At 39.9% G+C, this 20,735-nt stretch overlaps 1 protein-coding gene across 18 annotated transcripts in view; it reads right to left on the bottom strand.

The window, feature by feature from the left end:
* PALS2 (protein associated with LIN7 2, MAGUK p55 family member) overlaps positions 1-19,849 on the bottom strand; it is a 106,753-nt gene extending 86,904 nt beyond the window's left edge. For 4 of the 18 annotated variants that reach the window (XM_074035336.1, XM_045388923.3, XM_074035337.1 and 1 more), the window contains exons 1-2: positions 19,775-19,849; positions 19,497-19,614 (exon numbers count right to left, since the gene is read on the bottom strand). The gene's annotated coding sequence lies outside the window, so the exon portion shown is untranslated. The other 14 variants (XM_074035338.1, XM_045388925.3, XM_074035342.1 and 11 more) reach the window with 6 other exon arrangements.
* Positions 19,850-20,735: the final 886 nt, after the last annotated feature.

Below are 20,735 nucleotides of genomic sequence, written 5' to 3' on the forward strand. Positions count from 1 at the left end.
AAATCAAAAGCTAGAAATGATTACATTTAATAAGGAAGGGAAGTTGAAAGCAAAGAGGCTGAAAGGCCTCTTGAGCTAAACAGCCAAGTTGTGAATGCAAAGGAAAAGTTCTTGAAGGAAATTAAAAGTGCTACTCCAGTGAACACAGGAATAAGAAAGCAAAACAGCATTATTGATGCTATGGGGAAAGTTTGAGTGGTGCAGAGATCAAACCAGTCACAGCATTCTCTTAAACCAAAGTCTAATCCAGAGTAAGGCCCTAACTCCCTTCAATTCTATGAAGGCTGAGAGAGGCGAAGAGCTACTGGAAAAAAGTCTGAAGCTAGCACAGGTTGTTCATGAGGTTTACGGAAAGACGTCATCTCATAACATAAAAATGTAAGGTGAAGCAGCAAGTGCCGATGTAGAAGCTGCAACAAGTTACCCAAAAGATCTAGCTAAGATCATTGATGAATGCGGTGACTATGCTACACAACAGATAGATTTTCAGCGCAGACAAAATAGCCTTTTATTAGCTATATAGGATTTCACAGCTAGTGAAAAGTCAACACTTGGCCTCAAACCTCGCAAGGACAGTTCGATTCTTTAGTTAGAGGCAAATACAGGTAGTGACTTTAAGCTGAAGCCAATCCTCATTTACCATTCTGAAAAATCCTAAGTCCCATAAAAACTATGCTAAACTACTCTAACCGTGCACTATAAATGGAACAAAACCTTGATGACAGCACATCGGTTTACAACAAGGTTTCCTGAATTTATTAAGTCCACTGTTGAGACCTACTGTTCAGAAAAAAAGATTCCTTTCAAAATATTACTGCTCATTGACAACTCACCTTGTCACCCAAGAGCTCTGACAGACATGTACAGGAGATGAATGTTATTTTCATGCTTGCTAACACAACATCTGTTTTGCAGCCCATGGATTAAGGAGTAATTCTGACTTTCAAATCTTATTTAAGAAATACATCTCATAAGACAATAGCTGCCATAGATAACGATTCCTCTGATGGATGCGGGCAAACTGAAAACCTTTTGGAAAGGATTCACCATTCATGTCATTAAGAACACTTGTGATTCATAGGAGAAGGTCAAAACATCCTTCAAAATGTTGATTCACAGGAGTCTGGAAGAAGTTGAGTCCAACTCTCATCAATGACTTTGAGGGATTCAAGACTTTAGTGGATAAGTCACTGCAGATGTGGTGGAAAAAGTAAGGGAATGAGAATTAGAAGTGGAGCCTGAAGATGTAGGCTGAATTGCTACAATCTCATGATAAAACGTTAACAGAAGAGGAGCTGGTCTTCACAGGTGGGCAAAAAAAGTGGTTTCTTGAGATGGAAGCTACTCCTGGTGAAGATGCTGTAAATATTGTTGAAATGACAACAAAGAATTTAGAATATTACATAAGTTTAGCTGGTAAAGCAGCAGGGTTTGAGAGGATTGACTCCAATTTTTAATGAAGTTCTACTATAGATAAAATGTTCTCAAACAGCAGCACATATTACCAACAAATCTTTCATGAAAAAAAAGTCTGTCAATGTGGCAAACTTTATTTCTGTCTTATTTTAAGAAATTACCACAGCCACTCCAACCTTCAACCACCACCACCCTGATCAGTCAGTAGCCACCAGCATCAAGGCAAGACTCTCCACTAGCAAAAGATTTCAACTCTGAAGGCTCTGATGATTGTTAGCATTTTTAAGCTTTAAAGTATTTTTAAATCAAGGTATGTACATTTTTTAGTCATAATGCTATTGTACACTTAATAATCTACAGCATAGTGTAATCACACTTTTACATGCACTGGGAAACAAAAAAATTTGTGTGATTTGCTTCATTGTGATATGTGTTTTATTGTAGCGGTCCGGAACTGAACCCATGATATCTCTGAGGTATGCCTGTATTTATTTTCCTTACTTCATCTATACCCAATACCACCAGCAGTGTGTGCTTTCTGAAATACAAATATGACCATGTTTCTCCCCTGGCTAAAATCATTCAATAGTTTCCCATCATCTACAGAATCAAAATTCCTTAATATAGCATAAGGGCCTTCACATCCTCCTCTGTTAGCTGACCAGTCCAAACATCCCCACTTGCCTCTCCTTACAGGGGCCCTTTTATTCCAACCACACTGGACCATTTGCCATTCCACAGATTCATTGCTTCATACTGCTGTAACTTCATCTTAATTGTCTCAAATGAAGACTTCCCTGACCCATCCTAGCAGATTTAAAATATAGAGCACTTACCACATTATACAGTACAGCTGATCTTCATTATTCTGTATTTGCGAATTTGCCTACTTGCTAAAATTTACTTATAATCCAATAATCGATACTTATAGAGCTTTTGTGGTCATTAGTGGAAATGCACGGAGTGGTGAAAAAATCTGAATCACCCAACATTGCACAGTCCCAGCTGAAGTGGAACAAAGTAACACTCTGCTTTCTTGTTTTGGCTCTCATACTAAAAGCAAGTATCCTTTTCATAGTTTATTTTGTGCCACTTTTTTTTTTTTTTTTTTGCATTTTTCTGTTTGTGATTTCACAAAATGTTCCCCAATCATAGCACTGAAATGCTATCTAGTGTTTATCACGAGAAGGCTCTGGTGTGCCTTACAGAAAAATGTACGTATTAGACAAGCTTTGTTGAGGCATGAGTTATAGTGAGCTTGGCTATGAGTACAATGTTAATGAATGAATAATATATAATAAAGTATCTTTATAGAGAAATACACATAAAGAAGGCTATATATTGACCAGTTGATGAAATATTGTGACTAAAGACTTGCAGGAACCTAATCCTGCATTTTCCCTAGAAGTAACAGCTCAGTATTTGATAATTCTGCAGTTGCAGAGACTTTATACACCATAACTATCTTGAATAATGATAACTAACTGTATTTTAATTTACATGTCTATCTCCCACAGAAAATTAGTGGGCTCACTGAGGATATGGCATTTTATTTATTTTTGTACTCTAATTCTTAGTATTACTCCAGACACACCACATGTAATAAGTACTAATTGAATGAAATTTTAAAATTCTGGTTTCTCATCATTGTAATGTGATTTGCTCTATATAGTTATACTTTATGGTAAGAGCCCACGTAGGTCAAGCTGCACACTGGCCCCCATCTCAGTGAGGCCTTGCTCAATTGCATAATGGTCTGAATATCATCCTCCATTCTCGACCCTTGTCCATCTTTTACAGCCAAAGACTATGCTTTTTAAGTTCAAACTTAAAATGACAGTTAAATCGAAAGGCATTTACATTGACTTTTCCTCAGGTCAGTTGGCCCTAATAGGCATAGTAGACCTCAAAACTATTAGACACACTTCCAGTTAAAGTGGAAGACTGAACACATATGCCTACGTTCCCTCCCTCCTGAGGACCCACTAAAATGACAAAACAGGTATATAATTTTAAAAAAGAATAAAACAGCAATAATACTGGAGGGGAGGTGAGACAGAAATAAAAGAGAAAGAGATTAGCAAACCAGAAGTTTTAGGAACTGTTTAGAAGTTAGATAAGAAAAGTTTGCTGTTTTGGCAAAGAAGGTACACTTGAAAAATTGAAGATAATTCTCTCACAAAACATTTAAAAATGCTAAATAAAACACTGAAAACATCCTCTAAAAAAAAAAAAAAGTCCCCAAGAATATCCCTGTGGACCAACACGAAGGGGAGAAAACAAACTAGTAAGTAGGTACTGAAGTTATGACTGCCCCAGGGTGTTTAGGATTTCAGTACCCAGGAGTTCAGAAGCTGCCATTTAGACCCTGGCCTGTTCAAGACGAAGAATGCAACTTAGACCTCCCCACATGAAGCTAAGACCTTACAGGACTAACCCCTACTTTGTAAGAGTAGTCTAATAAAAACATGCCTGTTGGCCAAGGAAGACAATAAGGAAGTCGGCCTGTCTCAGATTGGACTCCATATTAGCAGAAAAAAATATCACCTGAGAATTAGTAATGACAGACTACTCTCAAGGATTCAGGGTTCCAAATATACCCATCTGGTTCAGAACACCCCAAGGAGAGAAACTACAAAGTGGTCTTGGGTCAGTGGCTTCCAAAGATGCCAAAGAAAAGCCTTGGCAAGCCTTGGAAAGAATGTGTCCTCTAACCGGGCTGCACAGAATTTCCTTCAATAAAACCAAGCAAAGCAAGAGCACACAATTCAAAAATCATAAAACACAAAAAGACAGGTAGCTGAAAACACAAGAAAGTAATACTATCAGGAAAGAAAGCAGGTAAGATTGAAAAATCTCATTATCTAAGACTTTAGAAGTAAGCACAGTTCCTCCCAAGTGGACTTTCTCTGCACCTCCCTCAAGAAGTCTGTGCACACTTAAAATGACTCATACTAGAGTCAATAGTTACTGTGTAAAATTGAAAACATAAACATATGCTAAGATGTATGTTTTTTAAAATTACCATACCACCTCTCCCTAGTGAGCATTTGGAAATGTACTATGCCATTTTTGATTGTCTCAGTAACTATGGTAGAAAATTAAATATTAAGGGACACTAAACACTGAGTAGTGTTCAGGTCAGGACAATCCTGCATTGCAAAGTATAGCACTGCCAAAAATGCCAGTCATGAATTGAGGACCACTTTACTAATATAACTAAATCTGAAACTACTAACCATGATTAACTCTATGAAGTAAGAGTAGGGATAGAAACCTTTAACTTTCATGGTACATTCATTCTTCCATGCTGATTTAACTTTGCATGTCATGTAGCATTAATAATTTTAAAAGCTTAATTAAAAATAAATTGATCATAAATAAGTAATGGGATGGGAGAACTATGTCACTCATTAACCAACATAAATTCCTCCCTCCAGGTATACTAGCTTGTTCAGAGCATGAAGAATACAGAAAAGCATGTGACTGCCCTGAAATTTCTATGCTCAGAAAAGTAGTCTCTTCATACACTTAAATATTTCTTAGTTAAAATATCTCTAGAATTAAAACAGGCTTACTTACTAATGCTGGTTGTGTGTACATGCATGAGGTACCTGAAACTTCTTTTGAGAGGCAGCAGCTCCAACAGTAATGCTTTCCATGGCTGACAAAAAGTCCAAGAAAGGAGTCAAGACTCAAAAAAATAACCATACAGAGTTGTAGTGGTGAGGTGGAATGGCTCAGTGGTACAGCTCAGGAGTGTATCACTTAGCAAACTAATGAGAGCTTATTGTTAACTGATCTATCAATGAGGCAACTTGGTTTTAGATGTGATGGGAGGCCAATTAATGAAACACCTGTACAGGTGAAAATGGAAGATGACGATATAATTGATGTGTATACGAAGCAGACAGGAAGTGTCTACTAAAAGAAGATCTGCACTTACTTAAGAACTTTGCCTCCCAAATTTTCCAAATACACACATACACAAAATTTGGATCTACGAATCACATCCTGACCACTACAGTATAGAAATACTTTTGCTTTCCATCTCTTTTTATTGTACAGTGTAGTTGTTATACATAGGCAGACCGGAATTATATTTTATATTAAATGGCCAATATGTTTACATCAACATTAAATGGAGGTGGGATAAGGACAAAATAAACTTTTTTTCTAAAAACATACCCCTTTCTCAATTATGATACATTCATTCAACTTTTATCTTCACACTATGAATTATTTTGCTCTGCTTAACAAAAACAATAAAGCCAAAAAGAAGTTCTTGCAAACCTTGTTTCATTCTAGAATTTCAGTGTTTTCCATTCAGTGCTATAAACCATTATACAGCCTTTCTGTATGTAGCTGTTAAATGTATGGCAATCTTTATCTGTGAGCAAGAATAAAATTATTCTAAAAGAACTCCAAGATAGTTTTTCCCTTAAGGGCCTTGTTGTTTAAACTTTTTATATACTGAAAAATCAGAACAGGTTCAAATACCGTAATGAGAAAAATCTGGACTCAAGAACTAGCTCAACCCAGACCTGGGACTTGAAGTACATGAAAACGTAAAAGAGAATACTTAAAGACATCATCACGAGGCCTTCAATTATTTAAAAATAGAGTGACCCCTCAAGAGATAAACTGATAAAACAGAAAAATAAACTTAGCAGAAAAAAGCAACCCTAAATGAAGATGGGTAGAAATATTGAGAAATATTTGTTTAATTGAAGTGTCTAAGAGACACCCTTAAGATAAGAACACAATGAAACAAAGAGTAAGAATCTATATGGTATTGTAAGCTGTTGGTAGGATGATATCTGGTCAAGCCTAGAAGAAAAGGAAGTAAAAAAATTCACCTATGTCTCCAAACGTGTCCAGGGAAGAACCTGCCTACTCCATATTCCAGGTTTTTTCAATCTTCGCACTGCTGTCATTTGGGGGCAGATTAATTCTTTGTTGTGGGGTCTGTCCCAATGAATTGCTCAGTAACAACCCTGGCCTCTACCTGGCTAGATGTCAGTAACATCCCACCCCTAGGTGTGACAACCGAAGATGGCTTCAAATATTACCAAATGTCCCTTGGGGGCAAAACTACCCCCTTAGAGAATCACTGGTATATTCTAAATAACAAATAGATCTAACTGTATTAGCTCTGTGCTATTTCTGGCATCAGGATCACTCCACTTTTCTTGCTCACCTACTAAATGTTTCATAATATTCTGGCTTTCTAGAGACAGTATGGTCATGGTTCTAAGATGTATTTGCTATAGTGTTCTTTTATGAAACTGAAAAGAAGATGTCAAAGAGGAAGTCTCAGACCAAAAGTAAAGTGAAACTTTCTGATAAGAATCAAGCCACATACTTCCCACACTTCCCCACAAAACTTAGCATGGTGGGCTCATGCCTGTAATCCCAGTACTATGCGAGGCCAAGAAGGGAGGATTGAGACCAGTAGTTCTGAGACCAGGATAGGCAACAACACAGTGAGACCTGGACTCTACAAAAATTAAAAAAAAAAAAAAAAAAAAAAAAAAAAATTAGCTGCACATAGTGGTGTAGACCTGTAGCCCCAGTTACTTGGGAGGGATCATTAGGGCCCAGAAATTCAAGGTTGCAGTGAGCTACAATCAGGCCACTGCACTCAACTGGGTGACAGAGGGAGACACTGTCTTAAAAAAGTGAAAAATAGCTGGGCGCGGTGGCTCACGCCTGTAATCCCAGCACTTTGGGGGGTGGATCATGAGGTGAGGAGATCGAGACCATCCTGGCTAACACAGTGAAACCCTGTCTCTACTAAAAATACAGAAAATTAGCTGGGCGTGGTGGTGGGCGCCTGTAGTCCCAGCTACTTGGGAGGCTGAGGCAGAAGAATGGGGTGAACCCGGGAGGCGGAGCTTGCAGTGAGATGAGAATGCGCCACTGCACCCCAGCCTGGGTGACAGAGCGAGACTCCGTCTCAAAAATAAAATCAAATAAATAAATAATTATATATTCCTATCAGTATCCTTCTCAGTTCCGCTAATTTAATAATAATTTAATAATTTAAAAGTTCCTCTGCTCTTTCCCCTCCCCATATGACAGTACCCACACTCATCCATCGTCATTCCAGTTAACGTCCTTCCATTGTTTTTAACAGTATATAATGTGGGGATAAAAAATATTTGACCAACTAGTTAATACCCAGGTAGGTAGTCTCTAAAGAACTTTACCATCCTTTAGTAACAAATTAGTCAAATATGAGAACAACCTGCTCAAATCTAGGGGCCATAACAACTTATTTAAAAATGAAATAACCAAAAAAAAAAAAAACCCAAAAAACAAAAACAAAAACCTTTAAAACAAGACCAGGGTTTATTCTGGGGAAAACACTAGAATCTTGGGGGGTGCGTGCGGGGAATTTCCAAACCCTGAAAATCCAGAGACTGCCTTCACCTAGGAATTCCTTGAAAACCTTAAGATACCCTATGTCATTTGGCTTGTCATGGTGAATTTGCAACGTCCTTATATTTATCTTTTACTCTCCCTTCCCTCTGCCACCAATATCTTTCAGGCTCTCCTTAATTCACCTTTAAATTACTACCACAAGCCTCTTCCTACCATTCTCTTCTTCACTGTAATCCACTCGATGTAAGACTATCACACCAATCACGTTAAAAAATCATTTTAATGACCAGATTGCAATAGAAAAACATGATTTTCTATCATCTGGGGATGTTTAACTTTCTCTTCTTAATATCTAGCTTTCCGTCTATTCAACCTAATGCACTCTTATTCCTTAATATAAACTCTCTGTTCTAACCACATTGATCATTTTACTTCCTATATGCACAACTACATATCTAATTCTCACCTAAATGCCTTCACTCTTGTTACTCATCCCATCTAAGGACTACTTTTTTCCTTGGTTATTCCACACTTACCCAGCTTATGACCTATCTCTTGCTTTTGTAGAATAAAATTTTAGAGCTAAAATGAGTCCCTGAACTCATCTCAAAATTAACTCAATCAAGTAGCAAGTCTCTCCCCAAAGGTGAACATTTCTTCTTCTGAATTCTTTCAGAACTTACAGTCTGCCACATGACAAAACACTACTTATATGGCTAAACTGTGTTTTCACCTAACATCATCAATTAAAAAGAACAAAAATAGCAAAGCCTGTGTTCATGGATGATGCCTGACTGGGGGAATACAAAGAAACTGCTTCTTCCCTCAAATAAACTATATAATCTTTTTATTTGTGTAATACTAGTATATACATATATAAACAGATTTGCTTTTAGTGAAAATTTCTACTGGAGAGTAACAAATTCTAAGCTGCTCTTTTTGGAGATAATTTGTGAAAGAGGGAGCTCCAGGTTTGGATGATAAAAGAGAAGGGAACTAGATTGATGGCAGAGTAGGAGTAGAAGATATTAGCAGTGCACACTCTTAGAAGAGACAACAGAGGCAGAGATAAAATAAATTTGCAGCCTAGAATTGCAGTGTGTTGGGAAGGAGGGGATGGAGATATTCATAAGGACAAACAGAGCCAAGTCAGTGTTCCATGGTTACATTCTGATGAGTACTGGCATGAAATTATCAAGGGTGGAAACAAACTATAAATACCAACTTGGCTATAGCAAGCTGAGTGAGTTAAATAAAGGTTACTAAAAGCTTATTTTTTTTTAATCTCAAACATCCAAGTTATGCTATCTCTAGAACAGAAGTTGGAATCAATAACTTTTAAGTGAACATAAGAAAGGATCTGAATAAAATGCCCTCAAAAATGCCTCCTAGGATTTATAAGCACTTTATTTGGGGGCGGGGGGCCTTATTGGAAGTACTGAAAAGTTTCTTTCAAGAAAGTAATGGTGAATGGAAACTAATTGTATAGTATCTGGTATTTCCAAATTGAGTAGCATAAAATGATAATCTAACATTTTAATTGGGTGAATAGTAAAACTTTATAAAGATTATTAAATTCCTTCATGGAAAATTTCTCCACCTACTGGTTTTCAAGAGCTTAATGCTAAGGGCTGGTGATGGCAAACTGAGCCTACTTTGTCTCACAAGATATTTCAACCTTTTAAAAATGGGGCTTACTTTTTTTTATGAAGTTCCATTCCAAAAGATTACTAGTTAAAAAATAAAAAACATTTAAATTGATTTGTATAAAAATACGCATGATTTCCAGGCATGGGGGCTCACGCTTGTAATCCCAGCACTTTGGGAGGCCTAGGCAGGCAGATCACGAGGTCAGGAGTTCAGGACCATCCTGGCCAACATGGTGAAACTCCGTTTCTACTAAAAATACAAAAATTAGCTGGGTGTGGTGGCACACATCTGTAATCCCAGCTAGTCAGGAGGCTGAGGCAGGAAAATCATTTGAACCCGGGAGGCGGAGGTTGCAGGGAGCTGAGATGGCGCCACTGCACTCCAGCAGCCTGAGCAACAGAGCAAGACTCTGTCTCAAAAAAAAAAAAAAAAAAAAGCATGATTATCATTTCAAAAATAAGCAACTTTAATAAACTTCTTTACTCAATTATCTGAGTTTCTTATATCAAGGCTCTTTATAAGAAACCCAATTATCTAGCTCCTTATATAAGGAGCTAGAAGGATATTAAAAGAGGAATTAAAAAAAGGCAAATAATTTTTTATTTATGTAACTAAAGTTAGATTTTCCATATAACCATTTATTATGTGCATATAGACATACATATTCTAGTAAATAAAAAGACAAATCCACTTGAAGATAGCCACATTCAAACTTCAAATAATATTTATTATAGTTAATGGAAAAAAATCAATGTTTCTTTTAGAAAAGTAACTCAAGCACTAAGCTGGTAATACCAATAAAGTATTTATAGTAATATTCTATAGATTATTTATAAACTCTGCCATTACAGAACTAAAAGAGAACATTCTGAAACATTCAAGAATTTGTAAACAACTGACATTAGCCATCACCATATCACCAGATTGGATGCTGTTCAAATGAACTGTGACTAGAATTAGTACTTCCAATTCCTTAGTAAGCAATTGTTACAAAATAGGATTTCATTTTCTTTATATGCATCACATGTCGTATGTGATACAGGATGATGGGAGTTGTATTGTTCATATGAAAATCAGCTGATGCTTTGGAAAGACCCCCCCCCCAAAAAAGCAAGTGACAAAACAACAAAACAAAATGATAAACTGCTGTAAAATTAAGGGTAAAACAAGCATAAACAATTGAGGAGTCATAAAACATTAGAAATCTAGATCTTATATGCAGACTGCTTCCCAAACTTTTAAGTTCTCACTTGAAAGCTGGTAACCAGTGATAATGCATTGGCTTATATAAGAATGATGACCGGCCGGGCGCGGTGGCTCAAGCCTGTAATCCCAGCACTTTGGGAGGCCGAGGCGGGTGGATCACGAGGTCAGGAGATCGAGATCGTCCTGGCTAACATGGTGAAACCCCGTCTCTACTAAAAATACAAAAAACTAGCCGGGCGTCGTGGCGGGCGCCTGTAGTCCCAGCTACTCGGAGGCTGAGGCGGGAGAATGGCGTGAACCCGGGAGGTGGAGCTTGCAGTGAGCCGAGATCGCGCCACTGCACTCCAGCCTGGGCGACAGAGCGAGACTCCGTCTCAAAAAAAAAAAAAAAAAAGAATGATGACCCAGAGCTCCTGGCAAAAGACACATACTCAAAGACAAGACTGACACATGAATGTAGATTTTTAAGTAACATATTATTTAAGATATGTGTGAATAGTTTTTTATGACTCTTCACTTAAATCACTTTCAATCAGCCAAAACTACCACCAGTTCTGATCAAACCAGTAAAGGCTTTTACTCATAACAGAGGCATCAAAATTTTTTCTGGATACCCCAAAAAAGCTATTGGCAATACCTGCCTTTAGAATAACGTTTCTCAGCTTCATCACTTCTGACATTTTGGGCTGGATGATTCCTTGTTGAGGCGGGCTGCCCTGTGCACTGTTTGCAGCATCCCTGACCTGTACCTTATACATAGTAGTAGCAACACCTTCTCAGTTGTGACAGCCAAATATTCCTGGAGAGGGTTCAGCAAAATCATCCCTGATTGAGAAATACTGACTTAGAAAGTGATGAAGATGGGACAAAAGACTTATCAGCTCCTCTTCCCTTTTCTGAACCATTTAAATTACCATTATGGTAGGCTGAATAATAGTCTCCCCCTCCACAAGCTAGCTATGTCTTAATTCCTGACACCTGTGAATGTCACCATATTTGGAAAGTTTCACAGGTGTGATTAAAGATCTTGTGATGGGAGGTTATTCCAGAGAGCACTAAATGCCCTCACAAGTGTCCTTCACAGAGGGAGATTTCTCTCTCTCTCTCTCTCTCTCTGACACACACACACACACACACACACACACACACACACACACACACACACACACACACACACGTGGGAAAATGAAAAACACAGAGCTGAGAGAGATTTGAAATGCTGGCCTCGAAGACTGCAGTGTGTAGCCACAAGCCAAGGAATGCCAGAAGCCACCAGAAACTGGAAAAGGTGACAAGTAAGTTCTCCCTTAGATTCTTTGGAGGAAAATTGTCCCTGTTGACACCTTCACTTTGGCCCAATTATACTGATTTCAGATGTCTGGCCTTCAGAATTGTAAGAGAATAAATTTATTTATGTCACTAAGTGTGTGGCAATTTGTCAAAACAGTCACAAAAAACTAATACAATCATAAAAATATTTTAGTGACTTAAAAATATAATTTTTAAATCTGCAACAAGCAAATGAGATAATGTGTGGAGAGCACTTAACACAGACCTTGAAACATGGTGGTATCAATAATATTATTAAATGCTTACATCAGCATTAACTATGACTAAACGCCAACCTCTTGAAAGCAAGAAGATAAAAACAAGGAAGCTCAAATAGTAAAACTGGGTATATTTGTTCAAGGCTCATATGAATGAAAACACATAAATCATCTACTCATGTGATGAGTGTATTTGCCAGTTGTATAAGCGCTGTGTTATAATTTGTTCTGTACTGAAAAGATAAATTATGGATGAGGCCACCTAATGATGGTCTCCTTGGAGAACCATGCCTGAATATTCATTAGTAGAAAAGAAACAAGAAGGCACAGGAGGGAAGAGTACACAAGACAGTAAAGCAATGGGGATCAACGAGATATTTGCAAACGTATTGACCTGGTGAGACCAAGTTCCAGCATTAGAGTTACCTAAATGATATACAACCTCAAAAGCTTTGTTGAATGATTTCATTATTAAAACGGAATATTCCACAGGATGTACTATTTTAAACTCAAACAGTGGCTCTTGGGGATTTTAACAATATAAACATGCTCCTGCCCCATACCAGACCTACTAAATTAGAATCCTTTAGTGTAGGATAGCGCCAAAGGATTTTGATGCCCATTTAGGTAAAGAATCCCTGCCAGAGTCACTTCATGGTACAAATGACCTGCAGAACAAAATACAAAGTATATATTTATCCTTGAAGTATGCATTAAAGTAAATCAGCTTAGTATTTTCATAAGTTAAAACTTCTCCCAAGATGTACCCCTCTGAGTTCCACCACAGAATTTCTGTAAACGAATCCCTCACCCTTCACTTTTCCTAAGCATGTGACCCCCAGTCTGCTCAGAGAATCATTTTCCCCACACTTTCTCATAAACTTTTCTTTAAAAGTCCCACATATCTCCAGCTGCCCTATTCTACTTTTTAAAAACATTAATCCTACCCAACTAATATCTAATAATATCCTACAGAACAAAGGAACTATGAAAAAGTTCTATTAATATGCTGTACAATAAACCAAGATTTATAAAAAATTGCTCTATTGCCTATTCTAATAAATATTCTAAGTACATTTATCAAATAAAATTCAAAATCACTTTTTATAAAAGATTTCTTCCAAAAGCATAAATATTATGAACTGAGTCTATAAAAATGTAGTAAGCTAAGCTCCTTCAATTAAATCTTTACTTAGTGCTACTAAGTAGCGAACAAAGTGCTGGGCTGTGTGAAGGATACAAAGTATTTGAAAATCTCAGAGATTTATAAACAACTTTACCAGTACTGGGGTAGAAGAAAGGGGAATGGAGAAGATGGAAAGGGGTAACTAAATACCACCCAAAGATCTCTCTTTTTGGGGGAGGAGGCCTGCTGTTTCAGTTTGTTTATGACTTTAGCCAAAAACAAAGCAATGCAAGTTAGTGTTCAAATAAGTTGTGTATTAACTTTTTACCCTCTCACAAACATCTATATCAATTAATGCATATTTCCAGCCTTTTCTATTTACCTTAATGCTCTTCAGAAATTTCAACCACATCAGATTTTATTGATTTGTGCTTCCACCAACAATGTGAAAGCCCCTGTTAACCTCTATCCTCTTCAAAAGTATTATCAAACATTTTCCATCTGTCAGTAGGTGAAACAGTATCTCATAGTTTTTATTTATAATATTTGTATTATGTGTGAGGTTGAATACCTTTCCAGATGCTTACAAAACACTTGCATTTCCTTTTCTGAGAATTACTCAACTCATGATCTTTGCCCACTTGATGGTTGGTCTTTCCCTAATTGGTTAGCAGGTACTTTGTATGTTAAGGAAGTTAGACTCTTGTTTATCATACAAATTGCAAATATTTCTACCAGTTCCTCCATTATCATCATGCTATTTTTATTTCCTTTTTGTATATATTTTATCTTCCTCAAACTGCAAATCACCCCCATGAAAGATATCACATTTCTTTTCCATATCTCCAGGAGAGTGCTTTTCAGATACCTCAGATTTCAAGATCAAATTTAAGAAGAGGAGAGATGAATGTTTTGCAGCAGACGAACAAGTATGAACATTAATTATCACAGGGGCACCTACTTAGATTGTCTGTTTAATCCCATTACATGTGGTTACAGCAAGTACAACCAAGTTCTAATAATGAGATACAGTTTATTGAACAGGGAAGAACTAGATGAACCTTTCTCCAGCTTCCTGGGCTGGTACTATGAAAACTCAGAAGCTGCTGGTGGCCATATTTTCCACTAAGAGGACTAGAAGTGGTCCTCTGCAGCAAGAGAAGGAATGAAGCAAATGCACAGAGAAGAACAGAGAAAAGATATAATGTGCCCTGCAGGCACTGGAGTCCCAGTCCTTGCATTCCACTGGACATTGGCTGCATCTTAACGATAAACCCCCTTTATAACAACTAGAATGGATTTCTATTACTTATGGCCAAAAGAAGCCTGTTTACTATAGTACTATCATTTTATAAAGGAGCATTTTAACACCGAAACCTCAGGCAGAACATGACCTCAGATTTTTTTAAAGGATGATTTATTTAATGACAGCTACGTGCCAGGAACAGGTCTAAGTCCTTGAAACATAGTGTTAATCAAAAGAGACAAGATCAGCAGGGTATGGTGGTTCATGCTTATGATCCCAGTATTTGAGGCACTGAGGAGAGAGAATCCCTTGAGGTCAGGAGTTTGAGATCAGCCTGGGCAACACACACAGCAAGACTCTATCTCTACAATTTTTTTTTCTCTTAAATTAGCTGGGCATGGTGGTTGTTGCCTGTAGTCCTAGCTACCAGGAGGCTGAGGTGGGAGGATCACTTGAGACTAGGAGTTCCAGGCTGCAGTAAGCCATGATCACACCACTGCACTCCAGCCTGGGTGACAGAGTGAGATTCTATCTCAAAAAGAAAAACAAAAAGAGACAAGATCATTGATATCATGGGGCTTATATTAATGAGTACGGAGATTATAAAAAATACAAAAATATAATTTCAGATAGTGATAAATGGTTTGCAGAAATTTTTAAGTAAAAAAGGTAAAAGGATAGAGGGGGATGAAGCTAGTGTCATTCTGAAAGGATGGTTAGGTAGCAACGCTTGTCTGAAAAGGTGATATTTGAAGTACAACATGAAATGATGAAAAGTAGTCACTCATGTAATGATTTAGGAAAAGAGTTCCCAACAGAGTGAACAGTGTAAAAGCTCTAAGTTAGGAGCAAGTCACAGCATTGATGAGGAACAAAATGAAGGGCAATGTAGATTAAATATAGCAAAAAGTGGAGGAAGAGGGTAAAGAAATGATAGATTTAAGAGGAAAAGATGTAAACTGGTGAAGGAGGGATTAAATCATGTACAAAACTAGCAAGCAGTAGAAAGGATGTGAAAATAACTTGAGCTTTATGAAATACTCATTATATTGTCTTTAATTCTCATTTTGCCTTGAATCAGTGATAACTCTGACAGGCTTTTAGAAACTTACATTCCCAAGTACTTAACACAATCCTAAAGTTAGCCAGAAATGAATATATTCCTAAGCAGAAAGTATCTCTTCTAGTGCACTACATTAAAAAAAAAAAAAAAAAAAAAGAAAGAAAAAAAAAGTAAAGAGGGAAAAAAGAATTTTTGGACGAAAGCAAAGTCATCTTAAAGAAAGAAGGAAAATAATCTAGGATGAAGGAACAATAGAAACTAATTTTGTTCTGTTCGTTACTCTGTGAATATATTTACTATGATAAAGATTATAGAAAGGTTTGTGAATTCGTCTATCATAATTAAGGAAGATCATAAAACTTAAGTTCTTTCTAAACTACCATAAATGTAGCAGCCTCTGTTTACTGAATTCATTATTATTGAATTGGACATTAACAAGGTTAAATACTGTCAGAAAAGAAAAAGGAGAAACCAGGCTTTTGACTTATTACACCTGGTAATAATGGTCACAGCTTAATGGTCAACAAAGTTGTGGGCTTTAATCTTATCTCTATGACTATGATAAAGGACGAACTTCCCTTCTGTGGTGAAATGAACACTAAAATTTAGCTTCAATAACTTCTCCTCCAAAAGCTTTTTATAAGAGGAGACCAATTTGTTTAAAGAGGTTTGGATATAGATATACTACACAGAAGAGTGATGATCTTTCCAGATCCTTCCAGACAACTAATATCTGTGTACACTAAGCAAGTAATTAAACCTACACTGCCTCTAAGATTAATGCAAGTAAAGTCGGATCTTTGAAAGCTATAATGTATTCAGGAATCTTATCTTTCATTATGTTAGAGGCATACTTAGACCACTTAACGGTAGACTGTTAATAACACAGTATATAAAGAATGATACTTTGTAAGCATGGTGTGAGTTAAAGAAAGAAAAGTTATTAAACACCTTGATTGAAACTTGCTTCTGAGTGCACCCTCCTCAGCACACTTACAAGCAGTTTGGCAAAGTGCCCAGGATGATTAGCAGCCAATGTATGTAAAGGAGGAATATGGTCAAGCCCAATTGTAAAGTCTCCCCCCAGTGGTCAGATACAAGTAACAGAAAAGGAGGAAAATCATTGCAGCTTCTGTGAGACTGAATAGGAAGACTAAGCAAAACTGGTTCCTACAACAAAAAAACAAAATCTTTAATTCAATACTAGCACCATATCAGGGAAGAGATCTCTTGTGCTTATCTGCTCTTATATTTATAAATGTGAAGACCATTTTTCTAAAGAAAGAACCTACAGTTAAAACAAAAGTAGCATAATTTTTCTCTGCGCAAGTTTTAAGGAATAATTCACATATTCCCAAATAGTTCAGTATTTATCAAATGGGTAAGTGTTCATTCTTCTTGAAATAAACAGCACATCACTTACATGGTTAACTATACTTACCTGCAGTAGACTTCTGATTTAAAAAAAAATCTAGTCACTCATCAAATGAATCACTCTGGAAAGAAAAATTATTAACTATTATATACCTAATGTGAATTTTACAAGATACTCTTTTTCAAAAACCACCTAGCAATAGGTAATTTATATTAGAGCAAGTGATGTCAAAAGTATAAATGGGTTCTCTTACCTCTTCTAATTTTAATATCTTGCTGTTTTTTTACAATTAGCCTTTGACTAGCACTAACCCTGTATTATTTTTAACTCTCTCAGCAATATGATGCCTCTCAATTTTAACAAAGTTCAGATGTCAAAAATATGAAAGGCATTTAATTAAAACATCTGTTGTCTTCTGCTAATCCATTATTAAGTAGTAAAGCATGTAAAGGGATAGTAAATATTCAAACAAGCAACTTCAATTTTAAAACAACTTTTAAAAAAGATAACACAGAGTCACAATTATGTCTTCTCCGTTATCTCAAGCTAAAAAGAGGGGGAGTCGGGAGAGAAAGAGAGAAGCAGGCTATGTAGTGTTCTGGAACAATTTCAGGCTAAAATGAGACTCAGAAAGAAGCAAACTGCTCCCTCAAATGTTTAAAAATATGATTCATTTAAAAAAATCCAGCAGTTGGCCTAAAGGAAAAAAAAGATTCTGTCTTATATAGAGCTACTAGACTTACTTAAGCACCTTAATTTTTCCAGTGTTGATTTAACCTAGAATGTAAAATAATTCATTTTGACATTTCAGATGGAAAAGAATTCGGTGGCATCAGTAAGGACACATACACACCTCTTTCATAAAGATGGTGTGCAGTCTCCATAGGACGAAATTGAGCAATTAAAAGTGTTACCATTTGTGCATTATGTAACCGTAGTCTAGAATAAAAGAAACAAGGACCTTAAAGAGTAACACATCGTGCGAACACGCATTTAAACACCTATTTAAATATATGACAGATTTAAGGTACAGATGACCTCAAAATGACACAACCCACAAAAGTTCTTTGTTTACTGTTAATAAGGCCTCAGAAGACATAACTATAACCAGGCCTACTACCCTATCATCATTGCACAGTAGAAGACTACAATAAGCAATATTACTTGAGGTTCGTTGCTATACCTATATACGGAAACTATACACCGCATTACTAACAATGTTACTTCGCCCGGCATATCCGACCAACCTAAGTTTACAAATGATTTGCAAGATTTCACGGGAAGAAATGGCTGCTAAATCATACCCCACTTGAAGAGCATTTTAACGCACCCCAAACGTTCTCAGCTACATTACAAGACCACTTGTAATACACTTGAAGCACAAAGTAAAATTCCAACACTCTCCAAAGGCGTAGGAAAGAAAAAAACGTGGCTAGCCTGATCTTACCGGCTGCTTGTAAGTAATGCGGAGAATTTTCTGAGCTTCCCCGTCAGTCTTCAATTCTCTTCCTCGCTTCACCCCCTCCCCCTACACAGATGCACACCCAACTGATGGAAGTTTAACAAATGTAATCTCGAGCTGCAATCCCAGAAACTGGTAGGATTGAGAATAAACTCCCAAAAAAGTGTTAAAAAGTCCTTCTGCAAAAAACATCTACCAACCAATCCACATCCTGCCATCACACGATCGGATACCTCAATCGACTCCCCTGCTGACCCTCCACCAAGCCAAAGTAATTAAAAAAAAAAAAAAAAAAAAAAACCCGACACCTATCCGGTTTCAGACAAACGTACCCAGGATCCGCAAGCACGATCTCAGCAGCGAACGCCCCCGGGGCAGCGTGTGCTCGGCCCAAAGCCACTTTGGCCAAACAACTGGAGTCTCGTACCTCGGAAGTAGCGGCGGTAGTTGCAGAAAGCCTCCTCCCCCAGGAACTCCGAGCTCGGGAGAGAACCGGGAGCCGGGTAAATCACCCCCTCTCGGGACAGACCCCGGAGGTGTCAGTCACAGCAACGCCGCCCCCGGGCCAGCTCTCCATCCAGGCTCTACCGCGACTCCCGCCGCAGAGGTGTCGGCACCCGAGTCCCGCGCCTGATGGGGCCCCGCGCGTCTGCGGCCCTAACCCCAGCCAGGGCCGCGCCGGGGAGCGCGTGGGGAACGACGGCCAGCAGCATGGGCCAGACACGTTGCCGAGCTCGGGCCCGGCCGGCCCGCCCGCCAGCAACCAGAGAGCCAGGAGCTCGGCAGAGCACCCCTTCCGCGCGGGCCGAGCTGGGGGCGGCCAGCAGCTTCCCCGCCCGGGCCGCCGCCTCCGCCTCCCCGGCCCCTCTTCCCCGCGCCCGCCGAAGCCCAGGTGCCGAGGGGCGGGGCTGGCCAGGGTCCCCGCGTGGCGCGCCACGGCGAGCAACAGGGCGCCCCCGGCCGGCCCGGCGCGCAGCGCGACCGTTACCCGAGCGGCGTGGGGGCCCCGACAACTCACCGGCTCGCACCTCAGCCGCCTCCGCGCCGCCGCTGCCGCCGCTCCCAGTCGCTCCCCGCCGCGGCTGCTCTCCCTCAGCCACAGGCGCCGCCGAGCAACCCCATCTGCAAACTCGTGGCTTGTAGTTGGGAATTGGAAATGCGTCTCTCACTGCCCTCCGCCTCCCTCTCTCTCCTCCCCCTCCCTCGCTCCCCACTCTGCCCCCGCTCCGGTCGCCCCCGCCGCTGCCTCTGCGCGCGCGGCCAGCCTCCCCTCAGCCGCCCTCCTTCTCCACCTACTCCTCCTCCTCCCGTCGCCGTCGCCGCCGCCGCCGCCGCCGCCGCCGCCGCCGCCGCTGGGGCGCGCTCCCAGCCGGCCTCGCGCGTGCGCCGGACGCCGAGGAGCGCGCGCTCGTGCGCGAGGAGGTGCCACCGCCTCCGGGAAGCCCAGCCCCGCCCCTCCCGCCGCGGTGCGGCGCCCAGGTGGAGCCCCCTCCTAGCCTCTGAGCGCCAGGGCTGACTGCTCTCTGCGTCCGGCCGCCTCTCTTCAGGGGCCTCGGCCCTGCGCCCGCCCTGGGGCCGCTGCCGCGCCCGCGAGAGAGGGCTGGTTGGACCCAGTCCCCGCCGGGTCTTCTGGGCCGAAATCGCCGCTGTCACTCAGCGTTTACCGGTGGGCAAGATACTCCGCGGGGCATAAAAGAGGCTCCGCCCTGACCTTTCTGAGAGTTTTACATTCAAGAACCCGGTCGTGGGGCACAAAAGAGAAATGAAACGGGAAGAAAAGCCTCTGGAAAAATCTCCCCCTCCCCCTTCACAGACTCCCCTGGATCTGATGTGTGTTTGGCAGGTTCTACGGCGCTGACTGTGTCCTTCATTAATTTTCTCCCAAAGGCCCGACCGGGCAGTGTGATTCACACCCGAGGAAATGGATGGACACTGGCTCTTTTCATAGCACCGAGGCTCCCGTGGAACTCCCTGGGCCGGCTTTGCCAGACACTCCCTGGACACAGTTGTTCAACTCCTCCCCAGCACCTGGGCTTCCCAGACCTCAAAAGGGTGGGGTTGGGGAGGGCATGCCATCCTTTCAGCCTGGACTCTGCGTAGAGCCTGGTGAACTGTGATGAGTGTCCGGGTGTGTAGATGACACATTTTGACAGGAGTGCAGATTTAATTTTTCAGTTGAAAGAAACTGAGCAATGCACTGCAGCAGAGACTTCTGGCTAGAAAAACACAGCAAGGCAGCCAGAGAACTTCCGATCCC

The sequence above is a fragment of the Macaca fascicularis genome, chromosome 3 (genome assembly GCF_037993035.2).
Source record: "Macaca fascicularis isolate 582-1 chromosome 3, T2T-MFA8v1.1".
NCBI classification, from domain to species: Eukaryota; Metazoa; Chordata; class Mammalia; order Primates; family Cercopithecidae; genus Macaca; species Macaca fascicularis.